The sequence below is a fragment of the Oncorhynchus clarkii genome, chromosome 20 (genome assembly GCF_045791955.1).
Source record: "Oncorhynchus clarkii lewisi isolate Uvic-CL-2024 chromosome 20, UVic_Ocla_1.0, whole genome shotgun sequence".
Taxonomy (NCBI): Eukaryota; Metazoa; Chordata; class Actinopteri; order Salmoniformes; family Salmonidae; genus Oncorhynchus; species Oncorhynchus clarkii.
The window spans coordinates 58,650,881-58,670,774 of NC_092166.1; the positions used below are offsets into that span (position 1 = coordinate 58,650,881).

Consider the following 19,894-nt stretch of genomic DNA (forward strand, 5'->3'; position numbering starts at 1 on the left):
TCTACTGATGGTTTTATCACAAACTGCTGTGTTTATATATAGAAAACATGCTCACTCTGGTCTTGGGATGTGTGCTCTATCCAACAGCTCGCAGATACAGTGCGGATAGGCTACCTGCATTGAGATTATTATGGATAAGAGCGATTTAGTTTTTGTCAAACGACAGCCAAGCATCGATCATCATTCACCAGAATAAGATATTTATTGGAAAGGAGCATCACGTGCACTTTCACCACCCTGTGAAGTCCATAACTTATTTGATCTGTAGCTTAATAAACTGCATGGTTTTCCAAGTCGTAGTGGATTACCACACAACATATCATCACGTGCCTTCGATATGATAGTTATTATCTCAATATTTGTACAGAAAGGCACTTCCACCACCATTTATTGCATAATTAGTTTACTGACACAACGATCAAACCATGTCGAATGAACAAATTGTTGGCATTTATAAAATTGTGCCAGCATATCCTGTTTCCATCAGCTCGGTTATTACTTTTTTTTTCATGCGTCAGGTAATTCATCTGCATGAAATGGTTGGATGGAAACTTGGTTATTGATATCCATTTTTACACAGCCTACTCTCCTGTTTGGCATGTCTCTTGTGATGCAGTTCACAGCATCACTGATGGATGTGTTGACGTGACAACTGGGTCAGAGTTTTGAACGACCCTTCCCGCTCTTTGGTTCCAGGCTGGATTAAGCCCTAGCTAGCCAGTAACTAGCTAACACTAGGGATGTTACGTTTGATACTGGAGCGCTGAGGCATGCGTCGAAATGAGCAGCTAACGTTGAAAGAGTGTGCCGATCCGTCTATCACTTTATCAGTTGTACGTCATCGATGGCGTCCAGAGCTTCGTTTGATGACGTGCTTTTTCGAGCAAAATGCGAGACCCCACTGACATCAAGGTGCTTTCTGCTTTCAAATGTCAACCTCTACTGGACACTGTACTTAAAAATATGGTTTGGATTTTGTACATGTGGTTTCACCTGACTGGTAGCTTAGCAGGTAGAGTAGGGAACTATAGAACATTTCAGGGTATGAGGTCGAATCCTTTTGAAGGCACACTGTTTTGCACTGTTGCTCAAATAATTTGTTATTTAGTATAAGCTTAAGCGTCCCAAATAATGCCATAGATTCCCTTTTTGAAAAATGTGTGAACTTGAAGGCATAAATGGAAGCATTATGTAAGATGCAAACCTGGTATTCCAACTGATTATATGCTACTAAACCCAAACAACTTCCATTATCGCTGTGCTACACAATTTTTATGAAAATGGTGGAGGAAAACAACTCTAATCACACGCTGCTATTTATTGCTAATCGGCAAATGTCACTAATGTACATTCTGAACCGATAATGAAGCTCAGCGTAACAGTTTCTCCGCACAATTTGGTGAATGCTCCTAAGTCAGTTTTTTCCCCTCTCCCGTCACTAGCCAACACCAGATACAGATGAAAGGGGAAACATAGGTATCTTTGCCATAGATTAATAGTGTAAACATTTTATTATACTTGCTGACATCTCACAGTTCAATTATTGGCACCAGTATTGTAGCTACTGTATCTAGCTACATCAAACACGCCTTCTACGATGTTGGTTACAAGGCGGTGCTTAATTAGGTAAGAGAATGTTTGAATATATTCAAATGAGAGTTGGGGTGATGTCCCACCGCAAATTGTAGACTGCAAATTGACCACAAGAAGCCCAATCAGTTATTTCATTAAAACATAATCATTTCAAACCTTGCTTACATTTTGTATACAATCTCTCCATAATATGTGGGAACAGATTTAGAAAATTCAAATCACTTGGAGCTGATTTCCTGGTGTTTTTACAGTCACATACCCCCCCCTGCCCTATGCCTTACTAATCTCACTTTTGAATACAGGTGTTTGACATGGGAGAGGGGACCAGGATGATCAAACTTGTATCAATGTAAAGGCAACAGTAATTAAAAAAATGACTTTTAGTCATCATGAATGACGTGATTGACTGTTTTTGTGAAATTGAATAGGAGGGTTATATTTGCATATTGTGTTCTTTATTGAGTAGTATGCTCTCCTTGCTTTCTATGCCAGTGTTGTGTTTTGATAGTGATGTCAAACCACCCTGATGCGCTGATGTTAAGACCGAGGTAGGTTTAATTGCTGGTATGGTTAAATTTGATCTCTCGTAGGGTGAAGTTGTATTTATTTCCTTTCCCCAAACTCAAAATGTCTTCCCGCAGCTATGGTTGCACTGCAAAATGATGCAAAAGTATGCAACCCAAAATGTCAGCCAAATGCTGCCATTTTGCATAACTAATTGTGATCTTGCATTACATACTTACATCCGGTATGAATGAAGCTTCATGGAGTACAACACTACATAATGAAACTGATAGTGGTCTGACTGACTAATCCACAGGTCCTGACCAGCTCTGGCCAATGAGAATGAAGCTGCAGTCTGCCAATCAACCAGAAGAGGTCAGTATAGAAACTTAAAGCAACAATCTCTCTCTCTCTCTATCACTCTCTCTCGACAAAGCACTTTAGCTACCACCTGTTGTCAGCTCTGTCAAGTGCTCTTGGGGCTGTCCAATTGTTAGATGTTTGGGTGGGAATAATGCTGTAGAAGGATTAGGGTTGGATTAACAATAATTCTGATAAAACGGAGAGCTCTCGTTGGTAATCCCCGTCTCTCCGGAACTCTCCTCTCCTGTCTCTCAGGAATTCTCTCCTCTCTCTCTCCTTCCCTCCTTTCTTTCATGCCTCGCTCCCTGTAAGAAGACCTCCCTGCCAGCATATTTTTTTCCTGACAGATGGCTGACCGTAGCAGTTCTATAGTTGGGTTATAGCCTTCTAGTCCGCTACTGGGCTGTCCCAAAGTGTGTGTTTATTATGACATAAACAGGAGAGAACCATAGTTCCCATCAGGTCATATCTCTGTCCTTATCATATGTCACTGAACAGACTGACAGCATTTTTATTCTATGGAATGTTCCATATAAACTTTATGATTTAGCCAACTCACTTGTTATTGTTGTCATGCAATGTTTATTCATACTGTCCTTTGTGGATGCACCTTCTTCAAAGGACTCTGTCCCTGTATGGCTGACACAAAACCATGCTCACAACATTAACCAAGTCAACCAGTGGCGGTCAGGGCCATTTTTAAGAGGAGTGAGGATGATTATTGCACACTTTCGACCTGCATCTAGCTGATCTAGGGTGTAATCATTAGTCCAACAGTTGAAAACGAGAGTTTCTATTGAACAAATTCAGGTATGTTTATCCCTGTTTTGATCCGTTTGCTTCCGTTTAGGTATCTTTTTTCCACAGAAACGGCGAAATGAATACACCCCTGATCACATGCAAACAGTTCAGTTTCATAGTTTCACAGTTCAGTTCCACAGTTCAGTTTCCTTTTCCCTTCGCTCGTTGACTTCAATGCACAACACTTCATCATAACAGCTACACACAGCATACATTGTTGTCACCATATTAAATAAAGTAACGTCATAGTCAACATACTGTAGATAATAAAACTAATGTGTTAGTAAACCCGCTACAATCATGCAGTACAGTCAGTAAGTAATTAGCAGTTACACCAGCAGACCCCGGTGGCAATAAATTAGTAAAAGCAAAAGCTTACCTGGACTTGTTCCAGTGTTGGATAGTTGTAGCCAGCTAGCATAGCATCCCTCTCTGTTTGAGCCGGGTGCTTGGGTAGGCTAAACTAGCTAGCTGCATTTGCTACCTCTTGCTCTCTCTCTTGCTCTGCCTTCATTTTGAAGAACTCAATTTGTTTAAAACTGTTAAACTATTAGAGAGAATACAGTAGACTGCATCCATCAAAGCAGTGATTTATGACCTATTTTATGGGTCACGTGGTTATGCCCATATATGTACATCCTGTCCTTCCGTTCTCACGCTACCGAGTGGGTGCTTATGCCCATATATGTACATCATGTCATTCCATTCTCACGCTATCGAGTGAGTGTTTATTTAACCAGATAGTGCATCTGTTTATGTTAAAGCTTAAAGCTGTCATGATGGTTGATGTGTAGTGACCTCGTTGAACTGTGGAATGTGTTTGGACATTTCAAAGATTATGGCCACCCTGTTGTATATGAAACAGTAATGGGTATTGGTCAGACGGAGTATAAGTAAGAGCTGTGAACCCTACAAACGACCTCGATAAACCCCCAGAACACTAAATAAGAAATTCAAATAAACCGAGAACACTAACCAAGAAATTAAACATGTCTCCTAGGCCAATTGTAGGTGTGTCTCGTGTCAAGAACACAATGACAAAAACATTGAGGACATTCTGTGTGAGGCCCCTGATTGTTTTAATAGAGTGCTGGATATCAGTGATGGACATATGGGTTACATTTTCCAACCGGAGGATTCACCTGTGACGATTTTCACAGACAGCGGCCACAGCCCCCTTTATCAAACAAAACCCGGGGGGTTTTCTCCTGCGCTGCATATGAGAGAATGTCTTAAAAACTTCTTATGGCTGCAATCCCGTTAACGGGATCGATATGACAACAGCCAGTGAAAGTGCAGGGCGCCAAATTCAAAACAACATAAATCTCATAACTAAAATTCCTCAAACATACATGTATTTTACCCCGTTTTAAAGGTAATCTTGTTGTTAATCCCACCACAGTGTCCGATTTCAAATAGGCTTTACAGCGAAAGCACCACAAACGATTATGTTAGGTCACCATTAACTCACAGAAAAACACAGCCATCTTTACAGCCAAAGAGAGGAGTCACAACAAGCACAAATAGAGATAAAATGAATCACTAACCTTTGATGATCTTCATCAGATGACACTCATAGGACTTCATGTTACACAATACATATATGTTTTGTTTGATAAAGTTCATATTTATATTTTTAAAAATCCCACTATACATTGGCGCTAGTTCACTAGTTCCAAAAACATCCGGTGATATTGCAGAGAGCCACATCATTTTGCAGAAATACTCATTATAAATGTCGATGAAAATTCAAGTGTTAGACATGGAAATATAGATATACTTCTCCTTAACTGCCCAAGGCCTATGAGCATAGTGTTTCTTGCAAAGCATGCTTGATGCTCTTGGACCTCGACCCTAGAAAGTGGCCACTGGCATTGGCTATTCTGTGTCACCAAACAGGGCTTTGCAGGAGAGAGCGGCCAACGGAATGGTGTAATCCATCAACCGGTGTAGGTAGAAGTAAGAAGGAAACATGCTGGTTACATAGATGGGTAACACTTCATTTGGATAGTCCATCTGTAGATGTTTTACAGACTCTCCGTAACATTTCAACTAACTATCCACTAACCCTAGCTCTAAATCCTAACATTAACCCTTATCCTAACCCTAAATGTAATCCTTGCCCTTACGCTAACCTTAAGGGGAGAGAGTTTTAACTTGGAGGGCACAAAAACTACCGAATGTTAGGTGAACTGGGCCAGAGAGCCAAACTAGCAGTGTGGCAGGCCGCTAGAGCGTTATGCCTAGGTTAGCAGCAGTGTTGACTGGACACTTGAACTTGTGGCGAAATCCTGCACGGAGCCTTCACCGTGCACTGCCACTTTAAGAGCGCATCAGCAGTAAGGAAGGAGGAAATAAAGACTCTCTTTGGGGAGGAGCTCTTGGTTGGCGCGACAGTTTGATTGTGTGTGCTATGCTGCAGAAGTTTGTTTTATTTTCAGCGTGTGTAGTTAATAAAGTATTTAACTCAATCATCGGTGTGACAGCTCTAGGTCGTGGTTGTTATCGTATGGGACCGCGCCGGTTATGGATCGCATGGATTAGTAGCAACATTGTTGCGAAGTTTTGACATACAAACCAACAAACCAACAAACCGACAGACAGTACACCAGCAAGCCTGAAGAGCACAGCTAAGATCTCTCTTGTTCTCTTTCTCTCTTTCTCTTCCCGCTATCTTCCAGTGCTTTACCCTGCAACAGACTTTCTATTTTTCAAATGCACTTCCCATTGAAGTTCATTAGAGCTGGACTATTATTGCTCTGCCAGAAGTATTTGGGTGGACATTTTAGTTAAAAAGGAGGTTGTTTGCAAGTTGTGTATTGTTATTTGAACTGTATTGAGGTGGGGTGTACTAATGACATGTGGCCGAGAAGATTGTGGACATTTTTCCTCGTGGAGTGCAATGTAATCATGTGGTTAGAGCATTGGACTAGTTAACTGTAAGGTTGCAAGATTGGATCCCCCGAGCTGACAAGGTGAAAATCTGTCGTTCTGCCTCTGAACAAGGCATTTGAACCCACCGTTCCTAGGCCGTCATTGAAAATAAGAATTCTGTTTTTAGCTGACTTGCCTAGTTAAATAAAAGGTATAAAAATAAATAAAAAAATCGGCAAAATCAGCGCCCAAAAATACCGATTAACAATTGTTATGAAAACTTGAAATCGGCCCTAATTAATCGGCCATTCCGATTAATCAGTCGACCTCTAGTTCATAGACACAACAAAGGCTTTTACGAGGAGCCTGCCTGTTACTCGAATGCAGTAGAAGCCAAGATAAGTTGCTAGTTAGCATTAAACTTCTTATAAAAAAACAATCAATCAATCATAATCACGAGTTATAACTACTAATCCAGGTTAGCAGGCAATATTAACCAGGTGAAATTGTGTCATTTCTCTTGCGTTCATTGCACGCAGAGTCAGGGTATATGCAACAGTTTGGTCAGCCTGGCTCATTGCGAACAAATTTGCCAGAATTTTACAGAATTATGACATAACATTGAAGGTTGTGCAATGTAACAACAATATTTAGACTTGGGGATGCCACCCGTTAGATAAAATACCGAACAGTTCCGTATTTCACTGAAATAATAAACGTTTTGTTTTCGAAATGATAGTTTCCGGATTCGACCATATTGATGACCAAAGGCTCGTATTTCTGTGTGTTGTGTTATAATTAAGTCTGATTTGATAGAGCAGTCTGACTGAGCAGCAGCAGGCTCGTAATCATTCATTCAAACAGCACTTTTGTGCGTTTTGCCAGCAGCTCTTCGCAAGCACAGCGCTGTTTATGATTTCAAGCTTATCAGCCTAATGGCTGGTGTAACCGATGTGAAATGGCTAGCTAGTTCGCTGGGTGTGCGCTAATAGCATTTCAAACGTAACTCGCTCTGAGACATGGAGTAGTTATTCCCCTTGCTCTGCAAGGGCCTCGGCTTTTGTGGAGCGATGGGTAACACTGCTTCGAGGGTGGCTGTTGTCGATGTGTTCCTGATTCGAGCCCAGGTAGGGGCAGGGAGAGGGACGGAAGCTATACTGTTACACTGGCAACACTATAGTGCCTATAGGAACATCCAATAGTCAAAGGTATATGAAATACAAATGGTATAGAGATAAATAGTCCTAACTATATTAACTACAACCTAAAACCTCTTACCTTGGAATATTGAAGTCTCATGTTAAAAGGAACCACAAACTTTCATATGTTCTCAGCAAGGAACTTAAACTTTAGCTTTTTTTACATGACACATATTGCACTTTTACTTTCTTCTCCAACACTTTGTTTTTGCATGATCTAAACCAAATTGAACATGTTTCATTATTTATTTGAGGCTAAACTGATTTTATTGATGTATTATATTAAGTTAAAATAAGTGTTCATTTAGTGTTGTTGTAATTGTCATTATTACAACAAAAACAATTGGCCGATTTTAATCGGTATCGGCTTTTTTGGTCCTCCAATTATCGGTATCGGCGTTGAAAAATCGTTATCGGTCGACCTCTTCTATGAACACCCCCCACATTCATACCCTCTGCACTCCTCCACTGGAAGATAATACATATGACTGCAAATCCTCTGCTGATGACTGGGTTCTTTCTTGTATGAAGTTCTGTTCAATTGCTCTGCTATTATTATTATTATTATTATTATTATTATTATTATTATTATTATTATTATTATTGTATGAGGTATTCTTGGTGGGGTTACCCCTGTGCTGTGATGTGGGTTTTATAGGGTGTGTATTCTCTTTTCTCTCCACTGGCTATCTGGTAAACAGGCTACACTCTAGGCAGTCTCTTCTGCTGATGTGTGTGGGTCTGGTAGTGGTACTCTCTCTATTCTACTCTTTTCCTTTCGGCATGGTTAATACCTGCCCGGCGCCTGAACAAAAGCTTTATCTTTACCCCTGTCTAATAAATACTGCTACCAACTATTTAGGAGGATGGGAGACCCGCGGTAAACATTTTAATAAAGGCATTTATAGTAAAATATAATTAGTAATGGGAATGAGAGGGCTACTTACGCCATGTTGGGAAGGGATCACAGCAGTGATTTGAATGAGGGTATGAAGCATGAGTTAAGGTGTTCAGAGGCTTGACTTCAGTGCAGGACCTGGGTTGAGATGTTCAGAGGATTCAGTTCAGGACAAGATCATCATGGATGGATGGTGTTGGAGAAGAACTCAACTCTTCCAATGAGGACAGGATTTGACTGGGAAGACCAAAAAAAACAACTTAAAACACAGTTAGACAAAAGAGCTAAGAATGGGTTAGTCAAAGCAAGAATTACAATCACATTTATGTGGAATAATGTGATTGTTATTAAAACTACATGCAGTAATGAGAGAATTGACAGGGCTACTCAGTGTGTCACGCCCTGACCTTAGAGACTTTTTAGGTCTCTATTTGGTTTGGTGAGGGTGTGATTTGGGTGGGCATTCTATCTTCTATGTTTTTGTATTTCTATGTTTTGGCCGGGTATGTTTCTCAATCGTTGCCTCTGATTGGGAATCATACTTAGGCAGCATTTTCCCCTTTTGTCATTGTGGGAAGTTGTCTTTGTTAGGGGCACTGTAGCCCTTGTAAGCTTCACGTTCATTTTTGTTATTTCTTGTTTTGTTGGCGACATTTTACTAAATAAAAGAAAATGTACGCTCACGACGCTGCACCTTGGTCTTCCTTGAACGACGGCCGTGACACAGTGCTTGGAGAGGAAATATTCAGTGAGCCAGTGAATGAGAGGGCACATGAGACATGGCTTCAGTTCAGTACAGAGTTGACACTGGAAGTGGAGTAGTCATCTCCTCTTAAATCAGGGAACAGGAGGGCATTTCGCTGTAAATAGCAGATACTGTACGTTCCATTACAACAGTGCCATCATAGGTTTGGGCAACAAGTTTCTCCATTAAGTTCAACTCCGACAAAGTCAAACACAGACTGCGCATCTCGCCCACTTGACACATCAAAGTAGCCCAAGAAAAGTTCATGAATAAAGCCCGAATCATCCGCATACCTGACAACAACTGCAAGTGACAGCTGATGTCTGTGGTTTCCTCCATTTGCCAATGTGAAAAAAAATAGACTGTGTCAACCTCTCTTTTAATCTCACTTTTAATGGATTTATTTCGACATCACAGAGAAAACCGAAGAAATGTCCATGTGCTCAGCAAGTAAAGCATAATGATATGAAATTACCTCTGCAAGCTCCTAGTAGTTGCCCTTGTTAGCGGAACTTTCCCTCATCTTGTCCCCTTGCTTCGTCCCACAAAATGCATCTCTGGTTTGAGGTCTCTGTAAACTATGCCAAGATGGTGCAGGTGGTCGAGGGCCAGAGCCAGCTCTGCTAGGTAGAATTTGACATATTCCTCTATAAACATAACCTAGTGAGAACTGGACACATTTTACTGTCTGTTCTGGCCTCGGAAGGAAGAGTGACAGTCAATACAACATTATATCATATTATTACTAAATACAGTTAACAGCTACAGTACACATAAAATAATATTATATACATTATATTAAGTTAACACTATTTACACATTTAAATACAGCCATATTGTTGTACATTGTGGCCAGTTTATTAGGTACACCACTCCGTTCACAATAATGGTTCGCTCCAACAGACAGTGAGTGGCGTGACCGTGGCTTAATATAAAGCAGGCATCGAGGCATTCAGTTACTGTTTGATTGAACGTTAGAATGGGGAATATGAATGACTTAAGCCACTGCGTGTGGTATGATCGTCGGTGCCAGGCGCTCGGCGCCGTATCCTTAGAAACGTCTGGCCTCTTTGGGTTTTCACGCACGACAGTGCCTAGGGTTTACCCGAGAATGGTGCGACAAACAAAAACATCCAGTCAGCGACAGTCCTGTGGCTAAAAACAGCTTGTAGATGACAGAGGTCAAAGGAGAATGGCAAGAATTGTGCAAGCTAATAGGCGGGCCACAAACCGACAAATAATGGCACTGTACAACAGTGGTGTGCAGAACGACATCTCGGAATGCACAACTCATCATAATAGATGGGCTATTGCAGCAGACGACAACACCAGGTTCCACTCTTATCAGCTAAAAACAAGAAGCGGCTCCAGTGGGAACACGATCGCCCACATTGGACAATTGAGGAGTGAAAAAACATTGCCTGGCCCGACGAATCCCGGGTTCTTGAGGCATTACGCCGAGAGTCAGGATTTGGCGTAAGCAGTCCATGGCCCCACCCTTCCTGGTGTCAATGGCTGGTGGCCTGCACCAATGCCAACTCTTACATGCACAAAAATGCAGTACCCCTGTTTCTCCAACCTTCTAGTTGTGTTGCACAGGTTGAATATGCAGAATCTGATGTGGGCAATGAAAGGGCTTCTTCAACAAAAAATTCACTACATTGTTGTTAGCGTTATCTAGCCATTCTGGTGGAAAAAAACTGCACTCTAGTAGTAAAGTTAGCAGGGCAAATTTAAATAAATGGCCCTAATGCTACAAAAGAATGTAGTTCTAAAACCAAGAAAACAATATATAATCTGCCTGCTCCGTCTCCTGTAGATTGAAGAAACTAATTTGAATGGAATAATATCGTAAAAATGCTAAAAAATAACTATTCAATATCTCAATATATCCTACAATGTCACTAACTCGGCAAGCTTCTAAATCACACGTGTAGTACTAGGTACATTTTCTACGTACATTTTCTGATCCTTTGCTTGGATGGACATGTCAGTTCATTCAGCAATAGCTTTGAATGGTTGAAGGATGTCCTCCGGAATTCATCATAATCACCATGTACTGTAGGTCTATGAAGGGGGGGGGGGTGAGAGGCACGAGCCACAGGTTTTGTATTGAATTCAATGTATGCAGAAAAGGAAGGAAAATAGCTGTCCTCCGGCTATACCGTGGTGCTACCCTAGAAGGTGCTATTGAGACTACTGTTTTAATCAGGTATTTGGTGACGTGAATATATTTAATATAGTTTTATCAAAAAGGATAACTTTTTCGCTCACACTCTTACCCTGGCAGATCTCTCCATGGTGTAGGCCAGGCCAGAGTGAACAATGTCCTTCTCAGAAGCTCCTGGAGTGGAGAGGAAGGAAATATGTGTTGTCAAACTGCCAACATATTACATAATGTGTGTGTGTGTGCTCACAGCAACTCTGGCCTGGAAGTCAGCGGTGGGAACAACAGGGATCGGCCCTCGCTGTTTTCCAAACTTCCTCTCCAAACTCTCTTGAACGGACACTGAGAGACAGCGAGGGATAGAGAGGGAAATAGTTAGATGGCAATGTAGCAATGTAACCTGATCATTGGCAACCATCGTATTTTCAAGTATATCCAGTCGATCAACATTCATCCCTGAAGTTTCATCTGGGTTCACTCACACATTTCAGATTAGTATCGTTTTCATTCAGTCAAAACCTGAACGTCAGAAAGGCTCTGGCACGTCACCTTAATGTAACCTACGTTATATACGGGAGTGGCCAGCGGAAATATCACCAGTTACACTTCTTTCACGATCATCTTTTCAGTTGTCCTTACAACTCTGAAAACACGGAGACCATTTCCTAGAGAGGACACAGTACTGTATCTCCTGCTACACCGAGGTTGTTAAAAGGAAGAGGAAAAGGCTTCAGAACTGAACGAACACAGATCCTCTACAGACCGAGAAAGCGGACACACAGCTCCAGAGTGAGTACAGATGAAAGACTTCCAATAGTATTCAAGGAAATACAGGGCCCTGCTCCTAATATTTAACCTGGCTTTTTTGTGAAAGAGAATATGTTGTTAATGAGTGACCTAGATAATAAATACATTAACATCTTTATTACAGGTGGTAGTAAACAAAGAGTCAAAGGAAATCTAGTTGCCACATCTAGAAATGGCAGAGGTAAAACAACTGAACAATTTGCCCCCCCTCATCCCCTACCCTGAGGGGATGACAGATGAAAAGGAAAAGAAAATATATAAAAAAAACATTTTGCATGAAAATCCAGAGACTTTATATCGTGATGAAAGAAAAAATGCTCCGTGCGACCTCATTTTCTACACAACAAATGGTCCTACATGGGAAGAGGAAATACTGAAACACTATCCTGAGGGAAAACGGTGGGATAAAAGATCTAAGGAATATTTCAAACAACTGAAAAGGAAGGCAGGCACTATAAATGTGTATTATACTACTGGGATAATCATGGTGCAGGATAATAGTGAGACGTTAAAGATATTCCCAAATGATTTCCCTGCCTTGAGAGAGAGAGTGAGACAGAGCATCGAGATGACAGAGCGTGTGGAGGAGAAAATGGCAGAGCTAGGCATTGAGGAAAGAGGAGAGCAGAGGAAAAGAGAGAGCGAGGACATAAAAGAGGAAGACATAAAAGAGGAAGACATAAAGGGTGAAATAAAGGAAGAGGTTGAAGGAGGAAAAGGGAAGCACTGAACATTCCAGGGCAGATCAGAAGAGAAACATTATTTTACGGGATGTATAATTTGATGAACAATTATGCTAAAGCCTGCTGTTCCTCTCACCTTATTATTTGAATGTTGTATCTTTTACCTTTTAATGTGTGTTTTTTATTGAGCTTGTATGAAAAATGCATTTATAAGAGCTCACCATCATCATTATCTTGCTTTGGTTATAGTTTAGCACTTTCCCAATGATAAAGGTGCTTAAAGCAAAAGGTGGTGGTCCCTGTGAATTTCCCCAGCAATATGTGTTTCATTTTGTTTCAAAATGTGTGCTCTAAAATGTATCAAGATTTTTTAAACACAATTCTAATAAAGTTTGATTTAACAAGTGTCAGGAGTCAGGACCTACTATATATACAGTACCCTGCCCCCGTATCCCAATTTTTGCCACCTGTAAGTGAGAAACCTACATGCCAAGTACTGACCGTGTATTGTGTTCCCTGTGGTTAAAGAACAGAGCAGAAGCGCTGAACTCTGTTCAGAACTCAGACCTACAGGTTATGGAACATTTGCTCTTTTAGTATTTCTGCAGTATGTTTCCTCAAGGTGAAGGCTTCCCACTTCTATGTCAAAGATAATGCAACAAAAACACTTTAGTGAATACTACAGTAATGTCCCCAAAAACACAACAGTAAACACTACAGGATACTACAGTCCGCAAAAACACTACAGTAATTACTATAGTGTATATATACACACACTACTCTTTTTTACACAGCATTTATACTATAGTATACTGCAGTAAATACTACCGTATTCACTGTAGTGTTTCTGCAGATTCCAGTCTGCAAAAAACACTATGGTGAAATGGAGAACAGAGAAAAATGAGTGTCCCCCTGCCTGAGAGATGAGTCCCTGGATGACTCCTTTCCAGTTGTTAGTGAAAGTCTACACACACCTTGGCACTCTGGATCAGATCAAATGGTGGTTGTCACGTGCCGAAAAAACAGACTTTAGAGTGAAACGTTTACTTACAAGCCGGGAAACCATTTTATTTTTTATTTTTTATTTATTTATTTCACCTTTATTTAACCAGGTAGGCAAGTTGAGAACAAGTTCTCATTTACAATTGCGACCTGGCCAAGATAAAGCAAAGCAGTTCGACACATACAACGACACAGTTACACATGGAGTAAAACAAACATACAGTCAATAATACAGTATAAACAAGTCTATATACGATGTGAGCAAATGAGGTGAGATAAGGGAGGTAAAGGCAAAAAAAAGGCCATGGTGGCAAAGTAAATACAATATAGCAAGTAAAACACTGGAATGGTAGATTTGCAATGGAAGAATGTGCAAGTAGAAATAAAGTAGAAGTAAAAGTAGAAATAAAAAAATAATGGGGTGCAAAGGAGCTAAATAAATAAATTAAATACAGTAGGGAAAGATGTAGTTGTTTGGGCTAAATTATAGGTGGGCTATGTACAGGTGCAGTAATCTGTGAGCTGCTCTGACAGTTGGTGCTTAAAGCTAGTGAGGGAGATAAGTGTTTCCAGTTTCAAAGATATTTGTAGTTCGTTCCAGTCATTGGCAGCAGAGAACTGGAAGGAGAGGCGGCCAAAGAAAAAATTGGTTTTGGGGGTGACTAGAGAGATATACCTGCTGGAGCGCGTGCTACAGGTGGGAGATGCTATGGTGACCAGCGAGCTGAGATAAGGGGGGACTTTACCTAGCAGGGTCTTGTAGATGACATGGAGCCAGTGGGTTTGGCGACGAGTATGAAGCGAGGGCCAGCCAACGAGAGCGTACAGGTCGCAATGGTGGGTAGTATATGGGGCTTTGGTGACAAAACGGATTGCACTATGATAGACTGCATCCAATTTGTTGAGTAGGGTATTGGAGGCTATTTTGTAAATGACATCGCCAAAGTCGAGGATTGGTAGGATGGTCAGTTTTACAAGGGTATGTTTGGCAGCATGAGTAAAGGATGCTTTGTTGCGAAATAGGATGCCAATTCTAGATTTAACTTTGGATTGGAGATGTTTGATATGGGTCTGGAAGGAGAGTTTACAGTCTAACCAGACACCTAAGTATTTGTAGTTGTCCACGTATTCTAAGTCAGAGCCGTCCAGAGTAGTGATGTTGGACAGGTGGGTAGGTGCAGGTAGCGATCGGTTGAAGACCATGCATTTAGTTTTACTTGTATTTAAGAGCAATTGGAGGCCACGGAAGGAGAGTTGTATGGCATTGAAGCTTGCCTGGAGGGTTGTTAACAGTGTCCAAAGAAGGGCCAGAAGTATACAGAATGGTGTCGTCTGCGTAGAGGTGGATCAGAGACTAAAGAGTGACTGTCCCTGTAAAGCAAGTAACTCAGCTTATGTGGCATCGATATGAGTCAGAAACCTTTTGACTACAAAGGGGCCTCCTGAGTGGCGCAGTGGTGTAAGACACTGCATTGCAGTGCTATAGGTGTCACTACAGACCCGGGTTCGATCCCGGGCTGTCAAAGCCGGCCACGACCAGGAGACCCATGATGCAAAGCACAATCGGCCCAGTGTTGTCCGAGCTAGGGGTGGATTTGGCCAGCCTAAATGTTCTTCTTCCATTGTAGCGAATCTTTGTGGCGGGCACATTCACACTGACTGGGGTTGCCAGTTGTATGGTGTTTCCTCTGACACATTGGTGCGGCTTGGCAGGGTCGTGTTTTAGATGACCTTTGACTCTCCCGTACGGGAGTTGCAGCAATGAAACAAGACTGTAACTACCAATTGGCGGTAAAATGTAAATGGAAACATTTTGGTCATAAAGTCAGTCCCGTCTAAAACTGAGTTTAGAACTAGAGTAAATTCAAGTGGGGTTTGGATTACAATTATGTCAACAAATCATGCCCCCTTTGGACAAGCTCCACCTGCAAATCACCCCTCCGCCCACTTGGCTTCCCTTCATTGAAAGGCGCTCTATTGTTTCATAGCCCATAAAACATTCAAAGGATCACGGGCCCGATACAGATTGACCATTCGTCCACAGCCAAAGTTCTATGATTGACATGCTCTGCTGAAGGACCCCAGCTAGTATGCAGAACAGGTGCTTGGAGTTCGTCGTCTCCCAATTATGCAGCAGTAACGCCTGCTTGGTCTGCAACGACCAGTAGTGGTCAGTATAACCAGAGATACTGAAATATAATGACTTCTGGTATAACTTAGCTAATGCCGTTAAATAACGTTCTTGATGGTTATGGAGGTAACCATATTATTTTATAAAGTGAGGCAGGCTAGCTAATGTTAGCCTACAAGGCAGATTTGCAAGTTAGTTCGTAGCTCACACAAGTGTTTTCTTTATCGTTTACTGCAAATCAAAATAATGGATGCAGTTAATGGTAGTTAACTTATGTCTGAGTCTGACTGATACAGTGAACTAGGAGCAACAACCCGTAATGGTGTCACCAGCCTGAATCTGATCCAATCTGGAGCTACAGTCAGTCTACATCTGTAAAGCATAGACTTAGGGTGTAATTTGTTACCACACCTATAAAGTCAGAATCGTCTATAGCTTAAAAATGTATGATAACAACAACATTTTCGTTTTGGTCCTAAATAAAGGTTAGGCATTAGGTTAGCAGTGTGTTTTAAGATTAGGGTTAGGTTTAAAATCACATTTTAATCTGGCATAGGCATCCCGCTAGTGGGACACCTGTCAACAAATTCCTGTGAAATTGGAGGGCGCGCAATTCAAATAAATAATCATAACAATTATGGATATTAAACATTTGGTACATACAAGTATCTTATATCTGTTAATTAAAAGCTTAAATTCTTGTTAATCTAACTGCATTGTCTGATTTACAATAGGATGTACAGTGAAAGCATACCATGCGATTGTTTGAGGATGGCGCCCCACATCAACATATTTTTTCAACCAGCACAGGCTTCATAAAATCACAAATAGCAATTAAATAATCACTTACTACTTGAAAATCTTCCTCTGTTTGCAATCCAAAAGGGTCCCAGCTACAACATGCATGGTCGTTTTGTTATATAAAATCCTTCTTTATATCCCTAAAAAGTTTAGTTGGGGCCATTGATTTGAGTAATCAACTCGTTCAACATGTAGACAAAAGAAACCAAAAAGCTACAGCTAAACTTTGTTAAAACAAGTAAAACAAAGTTTCTATTAGTTTCTATTTAAGCCTCAGGTACCTTACAATGTAACTAAACTATAATATTTCATACAGAAAGAAGTATGTTCAATAGAAAAGTAAAATTAGCAAGTGCACGTCCTCTTCGTCGCGCGCCCACAGACTGATTTCCTACTGTGATTCCCGGTTCCAAAACTCCAAATTCTTCCTTGTTTGGGAAGAAACAAGCCTGAAACCTTGAACAAAGACTGTTGACATCTAGTGGAAGCCATAAAAATTGCAAGCTGGGAGCCAGGTTTACCATTGTCCCTATACGTTGTAATGGAAGAGCATGGGATCTCAAAACCACAAGAAATTCTGGTTGGTTTTTCTCTGGATTTTGTCCTACCATATCAATTGTGTTATAGTCTCATGCATTATTTTAACATTTCACAAACTTCAAAGTGTTTTCTATCCAATGCTACCAATTATATGCATATCCTGGCTTCTGGGCCTGAGTAACAGGCAGTTTATTTTGGGCACGTCAGACAGGAAGTGGAAAAAATAGGGGCCTAGCACTAATTAAGAAGAGTCATTGTAGAAATAGGCAGGCTTTATGACTTTGTGGCTATGGTAACTAGTGACAACCTAGAATTAGCTTGACCCTAGTTCAGTGGTTCTTAACCTGGGTTCGATCGAAAGTCTCAGGAGTTCGGCGGAGGTCAAGACACACATCCGACTCATATGATTTGTGATGACACACCCCGCTTGGCCATCATTGGCTGCAGGTGATCACGCTACATCGCTTGGCCTATCTGTGCTGCAGGGAATTTGGTGCGCTCAGTAGTCGACTTGTGACTGTCGTGATGGTACGTCTTGTGATTTCTTTCTTAATATTTTAATCCCTTCATACTTACTATGTCGAGCAAAAAAAGAAAGTGCTCGGACGAATATGTACAATATGGATTCACATGTATAACGGAACGTGATGGGAGTCAGCGTCCTAACTGCATTATTTGCAATGCCAAGTTGAGCAATTCTAGTCTAGCACCGGCAAAACTAAGAGAACACTTCCTTAAGCTGTATGGAGATGGAAAATACAAGAACACAACGCTCGCTGAATTCAAGGTGAAGAGAGCCAGATTCGATGAAAAGGCTACTCTGACTGTTCTCGGCTTTGTACCCATCAACAAACCGATCCTCACAGCATCGTACGAAGTTGCTTACCTGATCGCAAAGCAGGGCAAACCGCACACCATTGGTGAAACACTCATAAAACCAGCTGTGTTGAAGATGGCGAATATCATGCTGGGACAAGAGGCTGAAGTTAAGTTATCCCAAATTCCTCTTTCAAATGACACCATCAGCGACAGAATAGAGGATATGAGCAAAGACATCTTGGCTCAAGTAGTTTCAGATCTGATTTCAAGCCCGGCAAAATTCAGCCTCAACTCGACGAGACCACAGACGTTTCCAATCTAAGCCAGCTTGCTGTATTCGTGCGCTATGTGAAAGACGACGTGATAAAGGAAGATTTTTTTATTTTGTAAGCCTCTTACAACAACAACAACTAAGGCAGCCGATGTGAAGAAACTTGTGGATGACTTCTTCAAAGACAACAATTTTTCGTGGGATATGGTTTCTGCAGTTTCTGCAGTCATGCTGGGAAGAAAGTCTGGTTTTGGTGCGCTAGGGAAAGCAGATGCACCACACATCATTGTTAGGCATTGTATTCTGCACAGGCATGCGTTGGCAACAAAAACCTTGCCTCCAAAACTGGCAGAAGTATTAAAAATTGAACTAGTGCTCTGAAGCACCGCATCTTCAGTGTAAAGAAATGGGCTCTGAATTCGAGGTACTTCTGTACCATTCTAACGTTCGGTGGTTATCCCGGGGACAGGTGCTGAATCATGTTTTTGCCGTGCGTGTGGAATTAGCCCTGTGTTTGCAAGAGCACCAACATTGTCATGCAGATTGCTTCAAAAATTCTGAGTTCATTCTCATTTTAGCATACATGGCTGATATCTTCGCAGCTCTCAATCATCTCAATCAAAAGATGCAGGGCGGTGGAGTCAACATCATCGAAGCGGAGAAAAACCTGAAGGCTTTTCAAAAAAAGCTACGGTTATGGAAACGACGAACAGAGAACGAAAACTTCGCAAACTTTCCCCTGCTGGACGACTGTGTAAGTAAGATCGAAGATGTATCTGGAATCGGAGACATTTCTGTTTCCGCGGAACTGAAGCAAGCAATTGCCAAAACTTAGATGAGCTTGCAAAGTCTCTCGACGGATACTTCCCTACAAGAGAGTCATATCCAGCATGGGTGAGACAGCCGTTCACGTTTAGTGTTGAGACAACAGATGTCAATGATGAATACCTCGATGAAATCATTGAAATTCAGCAGAGCCAGGTTCAACAGCAACTCTTCAGAACAACAACGCTTTCAACGTTTTGGTGTCAACAAATGGTAACTTACCCTGTTAAGCTCTGGAGATTTTCATACCGTTTGTTACAACATATCTTTGCGAGCAATCCTTTTCGACGATGCTGGACATAAAAACGAAGAAAAGGAACAGACTTAGTTGCGAAAATGACATGAGTGCCACTTGCCAAGGTTAAGCCGCGCATTTCTGAACTGGTCTCTGAAAGGCAACAGCAGAATTTGCAGTAAATATTCATTATTATGTTTTTGTTTTTGTGTGAAAATCATGTTTTGATGATTTTGTTCTTTGAAACAGTGATGTTGATGCACGGTTAATTTTGTGCACCAGTAAAATATATACCTATGTTTTGAATTTGAAAAAAATCATATTTTATTTTTCCAATTAAGGGTTCGGTGAATGCTCATATGAAACTGGTGGGGTTCAGTACCTACAACAAGGTTAAGAACCACTGCCCTAGTTACTGCCCTGATTACACAGATGGCTTCATCAACAACGGTAATGTTGCAATGTTATGCCCGGTTTGATAAACTAGTAGGTTAATTACACAGCCTAACAGATACAAGCAGTAGTCATTTTGGTTGTGAAGTGCATTATCAAAAAGCTTTGTCCTTTCTTTATAACAAAATGCAGTTCATCACTTGGCTGTCTAGTATATCACCCTGTCACAGTCAACCCCAGCTC

General features: G+C 41.1%; 2 long non-coding RNA genes across 2 annotated transcripts; one reads left to right on the top strand and one right to left on the bottom strand.

Moving 5' to 3' along the window:
* Positions 1-9,507: 9,507 nt before the first annotated feature.
* Positions 9,508-11,345, bottom strand: LOC139376602 (uncharacterized). The gene is made up of 3 exons (XR_011627942.1): positions 11,260-11,345; positions 10,938-11,044; positions 9,508-9,597 (listed from the first exon to the last, which is right to left on the bottom strand). It is a non-coding gene; the product is annotated as an uncharacterized lncRNA (long non-coding RNA).
* Positions 11,346-11,397: 52 nt separating this feature from the next.
* Positions 11,398-13,039, top strand: LOC139376601 (uncharacterized). Its single transcript, XR_011627941.1, has 2 exons — positions 11,398-11,933; positions 12,076-13,039. It is a non-coding gene; the product is annotated as an uncharacterized lncRNA (long non-coding RNA).
* Positions 13,040-19,894: the final 6,855 nt, after the last annotated feature.